The following is a 7428-nucleotide window of genomic DNA, read 5'->3' as shown; positions in this document are numbered from 1 at the left end:
CGTGTTGGCACCAGCGCTGGGGAGAGCAGAGAGATGCAGCACAGCTCACAGGGCAGCACAGGGGTGATGGGCTGTCGACCGGCAAGTGGGCTGGGCAGGGGGCTGGGGAGCAGGCTGCCAGGAACAGTGCGGCCCTGGGGCACCGTGCCATGGGGACATTCCGCCAGTACTGGGGACAGCGGAGGGGCAAAGTCCACGACAGGGCCTGCTCCAAGGGAAAGCTGCAGGCCAAGTCCTCCCCCTGACACCCCATTCTCTTTGATGGAGCTGCCCTTGGATGAGTGGGGAGAGACTGCCCCTGGACGGCACATCTCCTCACCTCCCCAGATGAGAACAGCCTCAAGGCTCAGGCACCGGTGGCCCAGTCCCCAAGTTGCAGGGACAGCGCAGGCTCCAACCCCGCGCCCAGCTACAGGGGCTGCACAGGGGAGAAGAGAGGAGCAGCAAAGCCTTCGGTGTTTACAGAGCTTCTGTGGAAGGGACAGGGAGAGCGGCGTGCGCTGCTCTCATGTGCACACCTCACCCAGCTCCGGTCAAATCCTGCCCCAGCTCCCACTGCTCTGAGATCCCGCCGGCGCCACCGGCTGCAAGGAAGAGCTGAATTCCCCAACCAGCCACAGATCCAAAACATTCGGGGCCAAACCCTGCTCTGAAAACCATCTGGTCTCCAGGGCTTTGTCCTGCTGTGGGGCTTCTCCCCTGGAGCCTGTTCCACACGCTAAGGGGCCGTCTCATCAGGCACTGAGCTGAACTGCCAGCATCTCTCCAGTTCTCCCTCCCTGGCCTGTCCGAGCCATTTGTGACTGTGACTTGCCCACTGGACACACTGGACAGGAATTATTTCAGGGCAGGTCTCCGGCCTGGGTCATTCAGGTCAGACTAGATGATCACAGTGGTCCTAGCTGGCCTTGGAATCTCGGAATCTCCTGGTCCTACAGCCCAAGAGCCCAGTACCGTCTAAGCCAGACACAAAACTGCAACATCAGGAGCTGCTTCTTGGCAAGGTTAGCTTGGCAGGGAACGCATGGCTGGGGCAGGGAGCTCGGGGCAGGGCATGCCCCACAGCTCAGAGCGGAGTCTGCTCTAGAGCCCGGAGGGAGCCGGGTGCAGAGCCCCGGCAGCCCCTTAGGGACACGGCTCTGTCCAAGCGCCCGGCTCGTTCGTGGCTGTTAAGGAATCGGGCGCCCGTGGCACCGTGTGGGCTCTTACCTTGCAGCGTCCTGCAGCAGCGAGCGGGGACGAGGCCGGGCGCGTCTCAGTCCAGCTTGGCAGTGACCCTGCGGAGGGAAAGCAGAAGTTTGCGTGAGCAGAGAGAGGCTGGGCAAGGAGAGGAACTGGCCACATCCCTTTTTTATCGTTGGCTCTGGCCCTTCTGCACACTGGCACTTTCACATCCCCCGCCGCCCCACTCCGACCTGACCTCAGGCTCTTTCTGCAGGCTCAGCAGGACCCCCGGTGCCTGAGCCCTGCAGGGAGCCTGGGTGTGGCTGGGCCAGAGCCTCTGGCTATCGGCAGCTCTCGGCCTGAGCCCCAGAAAGTGCTGCGCTCAGTGGGTCTGTTCTCGCTGGGGTACGTGTCCTCACCTGCCCTTATAGGGAACTCCCCAAGTGTGTGCCTCCAGAGGCGGTTAAGATCCAACTCTACCCAGCCCCCCGACCCTGCTCTGAATCCCCCCTCTGAAAACCCGGAGCAGCCGGGGCAGTCTCTGCGTTTTCACCCTGGTGACAGAGAGCTGGTTTGGGGGCATTGTGGGAATGAGGGTCACTCATGGGCACCCAGCCCTTTGCCCTGCGGCTGCACATGAAGGTGTCACTAACTTCCTGTTGGCATTGTGCAGACAGAGCCGCCCCCCCTCGCCCCCGGTCAAAGAAAACACTCCAGTGGGTGTCCGTGGGGCGAGGATCTGGCCCCACCCATTGGTGCTGCTGGGACCCACTCGCCCGGGCCAGACGAGACATGGGCTGGGAGACGTGATGGTGCTGAGGTCCCAGGGCTGCACTTACCTGCTTCCAAGGGTCCATGTGAGTGTGAGGGCGCCGGAGCGGCTGTAACGCCCCCCTCGCCAGCCCACCAGCTCTCTTGGATCCCCGGTGCTGCCTGGCCTACCTAGACTCCCCCCTCCCCCCCACGCCTCCTTGAGCCAGCCCCCGTGTTCCAGGGAATCACCTGAGCCGATGCTGAGGCAAAGAAGCAGCTCGCAGGGGGGCGAATGGAAGTGCCACCCCCCCTTAACTCACCTCCGTCTGGCTCCTCAGCATGGCAGTGCTGCAGGTTCGCCTCCATTGGGGAGTGTGTGTGCAAAGGTCTAAGGGGGCCAGCCACGCCTAGGGTTACCATATTTCAACCATCAAAAAAGAGGACACGGGGTGCCGCCCTAGCCCCGCCCCCTCCCACTTCCCGCCCCCCTCAGAATCCCCCTACCTGTCCCCCCCCCACCCTAACTGCCCCCAGGACCCCACCCCCTATCTAAGTCTCCCTGCTCCCTGTCCCCTGACTGCCCCAACCGCTCTCTACACCCCCTTCTCCTGACAGCCCCCCCAGAACCCCGACCAATCTAACCCCACCGTTCCCTGTCCCCTGCCCCCTGCCTGCCCCAACCGCTCTCTACACCCCCTTCTCCCGACAGCCCCCCCAGAACCCCTGACCAATCTAACCCCCCCGTTTCCTGTCCCTTGCCTGCCCCAACTGCTCTCAACACCCCCTTCTCCCGACAGCCCCCCCCAGAACCCCCGACCAATCTAACCCCCCCGTTCCTTGTCCCCTGCCTGCCCCAACCGCTCTACACCCCCTTCTCCCGACAGCCCCCCCAGAACCCCCGACCAATCTAACCCCCCCGTTCCCTGCCTGCCCCAACCGCTCTCTACACCCCCTTCTCCCGACAGCCCCCCCCAGAACCCCCGACCAATCTAACCCCCCCGTTCCCTGCCTGCCCCAACCGCTCTCTATACCCCCTTCTCCCGACAGCCCCCCCAGAAACCCCAACCAATCTAACCCCCCCGTTCCCTGTCCCCTGCCTGCCCCAACCGCTCTCTACACCCCCTTCTCCCGACAGCCCCCCCAGAAACCCCGACCAATCTAACCCCCCCGTTCCCTGTCCCCGTCCCCTGCTTGCCCCGACTGCTCTCTACACCCCCTTCTCCCGACAGCCCCCCCCAGAACCCCCGACCAATCTAACCCCCACATTCCCTGCCTGCCCCAACCGCTCTCTACACCCCCTTCTCCTGACAGCCCCCCCAGAACCCCCGACCAATCTAACCCCCCCATTCCCTGTCCCCTGCTTGCCCCAACCGCTCTCTACACCCCCTTCTCCTGACAGCCCCCCCAGAACCCCCGACCAATCTAACCCCCCCGTTCCCTGTCCCTTGCCTGCCCCAACCGCTCTCTACACCCCCTTCTCCTGACAGCCCCCCCAGAACCACTGACCAATCTAACCCCCCCGTTCCCTGTCTGCCCCAACCGCTCTCTACACCCCCTTCTCCTGATAGCCCCCCCCAGAACCACCGACCAATCTAACCCCCCGTTCCCTGTCCCTTGCCTGCCCCAGGCCGAGGGAGAGCTGCGAGCTCCACGTGCAGCCAAACAAATAAGGCGCTGCTCTGCGGGGGAGGAGGGGGAGGGACTCTGGTTGCTAGAGGCCCCAGTGGCTGCGAGCGGCTTTCAATCAGGCCCAGCCGTCCAATCAGCTGTGCCGCACTCTGCATGAGGGGAAGGGGGAAATCCCGGACATTTCTACCTTATTAGAAATTCCCCCCGGACGGCCATTTAAAGCTAAAAAAGCCGGACGTGTCCGGGGAAACCGGACGGATGGTAACCCTAGCCACGCCCATCACCTCTGCGTCTGGCCCCTGACTCTGCTGGATGCTGTCCCCTGGCCAGAGCGCCTTCCTTGCTCAGCGGGCTGGGCACCCAGCACAGAGACACTCACCGCCTGGCAAAGCCTCATGCCCATCGCTAAAACCCACCCTCCCTCCCTCCCGCGTTTCCCAGCCTCTGGGCATGCGGCTAATGGAACAGGAGCCCGGCGGGGCTGGGGGTCACAGACCATCGAGGGGCTGCCATGTTCCAGTGAGACTGTGCAGTAGGGAGGAAAGGAACCTGGATTCCCTGTCCCTTGGGACTCTAGCCACCGCATCCGGCTGCTCCTTTCTGTTAGGATTCGGCTCTCTAAGATCGCCCGTGCATGACAGGCGAGCCGGAGGGCTCGTGGGGCCCTGTCCATGCCTGGAGTCAGTGCAATAGTCACGCCTCCTCCAGTTGCACGCTGCACGGACTATCCCAGAGAACCCCAGCCAGAGCAGGCCTGGATCTTGGTAGCACCAGGCACATTTCTTAAAACTGATTCCACCTGCCCTTGCTCCCTGCCGAGTCTCTGCCTCGTTGGCCACACTCAGCCCTGCTCCAGGCACATGCACTCCCCAGCCTCCTGAGGCCACTCCTGCTTACACCAGGCTGGGATTTGGCCTGGGCTGTCCACATAGTGGGGAGGGATAGCTCAGTGGTTTGAGCATTGGCCTGCTAAACCCAGGGTTGTGAGTTCAATCCTTGAGGGGGCCACTTAGGGATCGGGGGCAAAAATCTGTCTGGGGATTGGTCCTGCTTTGAGCAGGGGGCTGGACTAGATGATCTCCTAAGGTCCCTTCCAACCCTAATCTTCTGTGACTGTTCTGGCACTCAGTGTCACGCAGGGCCAGGGGTGTGGGGCAGGCTCCGCTGTCCCAGGGGGAGCTCTCGGTCAAGAGGATTTTGAGCTGAAGGGGCTCCTTGGAAAGTCCCTGCTCTGCAGATATTTGGCTTGATTCACTGGCAGAATTTGTAAGTGCTTTGAACTAGCGAGTGGCACATGCAGATCCCTGGGGAGGTCCTATTGCGGCTGCTGCAGGGAATGCTCAGGTGGTGTCTGTTCTTCTGTGAACTCAACCCTGCCCAGGAATTCCTGAGCCAGCCTCTTGCATGGGGGCAGGTACCAGCCACTCGGACAATCAGCTCGTGGTATTCAACAGCACTGGAGCCCTGTGTTGGAACCTGGGGGAGTTTTTTGCCTCCTCCAGCAAGAGAACTAAGAAGAGCTGGGCTGTAATTGTAACTAGAGAGACTGCTGAAAGATGGGCACTGGCTGGCTTAGGCCTCTGAGGGTGTGTCTACACTGCAATGAGACGCTCACAGGGCTTGGGGCAAGGGGCTGTTAATTGCAGTTTAAACATTCGGGCTCGGGCTGCAGCGTGGGCTCTAGGACCCTGTGAGATGGGGGGGGGGGTTCCCCAAACGTCTTCATCACAATTAAACAGCCCCTTAGCCAGAGCCCCGCGAGCCCGTCAGCTGGCACGGGCCAGGGCAGGTATTAACTGCAGTGCAGACAGACCCTGAGTGACCTCAGGGTCCAGCCGCCCGGCTGAGCTGCAGCTAGCTCTGCAGTATCTGCACGGGACACATGGGGAGCCCGGCACCCCCCCAGAGATGTGCAGTGACTAGCTCAAGGGCTCAGTGGAGGTCTCCAGACTCCCAGGCACTTGCTCTAGCACGCTCCAGAGTCTAGCGGTGCTGTCCTGGGCCCTGGCGTGGCCTCGGGGGGCAGCGGGGACGATCGCCAGGAGACAGACTGCGCCGGGGTGGTGCAGCTTTGCACGGGGGCTGGCTGAGCAGCAGGACAAACTGCCCCCGTCTGACTGGTTCTGCTGGTCTGAGCCAGTTCCCTGGTCCCCGGACTTTGGCCTGACGTGTCTCTGAAACAGCCAGGTGGACGCGGGCCTGTGCTTCTGCAAGTGCTAGTAACCAAACAGGCATCCTGGGACCTGGGGTTCCTCGGCTCCTCCAGGGAAACCCGGGATTAGATCGAGCTACCCCCCGAGGGGCAGGCTCCCTGGAGAGCCAGGCTGGCATTGCAGGGTCTTTGTCAGTGGCTGAGGGCACAGGGCGCAGCCAAGGCTTTGGAGTGGCGTATTTCCTGCCGGCTTCTGGTTCGGGGGCTCCTGCTGTGTCACCAGCACTGTCTCCCAGGCAGCTCAGGGCTACGGGAGCTGCCAGGCTTGGCCTGGCCTGGCCCAGGACGGGGACGTCTCTGCCTGCACGCTGGCTCCTGTCTTGGGTCTGACTCCGTGTCCCTCCCCCAGCTGCTTGGCTCAGAGGCCAGAGCAGAACAGTCACTGGGGGTGACTCTTCCCTGAATCCAAGGGAGGGCTTGGGGCAGGTGCAGTTGGTGCAGTTTGGCTCACACACGGCACTATCCTGCCAGGCGCTGGGCACCACTCCTGGGGCTGAGGGGGGGGGGTGTCTGCCTTGCAGGAGACGCGCAAGGATTAGCCCCTTGTGTCTGTGCGTCAAAGGGAAGCTTTGGAGCTTTACAGACCCACTCCTAGACTCCATGGCATCCCCCAGCTCCTTCTGACATTCAGTGCCTCTGAGCTGGCCTCAGAGAGGCTCCAAGGATCCTAATCTCGTCTGACAATCCCTGTGTCCGTGGCGGGAACAGGACAGTTACACTTTATGACGATGGCTCGGCGCAGTGCTGGGGGGCCCAGCAGCTTCGCCCATGAAGTCTCGGAAGCCTTGAGGTGAGGCACCAAGACCTGGGACATCGATGTGGGGCCAACCCACAAGGCCGGGAGGGAGGAATGGGACACTGGAGTTCCCAGGCCATTTCCGTGTGGATGAGGCCCGGCTGTGTGCTGTGCCCTTGGAGCGCCTGGGTGCCGGGGCCAGGGTGTGCCAGGTGCCAAGGCCAGGGGCATACTGGCATGGTGTGTGTTTGCCAGGGAGCTGGGCTGGGGCAAGGCCAATTCGGGATGCATTTGGCCCTACGGCTGTGACTCACCTGCACCCTTGTGCCAGCAGAGGGAGAATCCGTCCAGGGTCGGGAGAGGGGGCAGGCACTGTTCCCCAGGGCCCCACGGGAAGGGCAGCTTAACTTGCAGTCAGAGCCAGACTGGTACCCAGAGGCCATCTAGAGAAGGGGCTGAACCAGCCCATTGCCTGGGAGGGCTGAGACCCCAGAGAGGGAGATGGAGCCTGGGCCTGTGGGTAGGGATGGGAAACAGGCCCCCTCCTCCCCCGCTTCACTCCATGGGGCAGAGGGAGCTCAGCACAGCCCTGCTCTGAAACAAAATCCCCTTCCCCACCTGCGCCCAGCCGCCCACCACGGGGTGCGCACCCCGCCCGGGCAATGGAGGCCTGGCTGGGCATTTGTGGCGTTCGTTGCCTGGCTCCTGTAACCAGTGCTATAGAAATACCTCACATGCACACACACACATCCACATCCACATGCACGCTCACCCACACGCACGCACACACACATCCACATCCACACGCATGCACACACACGTGCACATCCACATCCACAGGTGCATGCATGCACACACGCACACACACACATCCACACGCATGCACACACATCCACATCCACACACACGCACACACATCCACACGCACGCACAC

This window comes from Emys orbicularis, chromosome 22 (assembly GCF_028017835.1).
Source record: "Emys orbicularis isolate rEmyOrb1 chromosome 22, rEmyOrb1.hap1, whole genome shotgun sequence".
NCBI lineage: Eukaryota > Metazoa > Chordata > Testudines > Emydidae > Emys > Emys orbicularis.
This window is presented reverse-complemented; position numbering follows the sequence as displayed.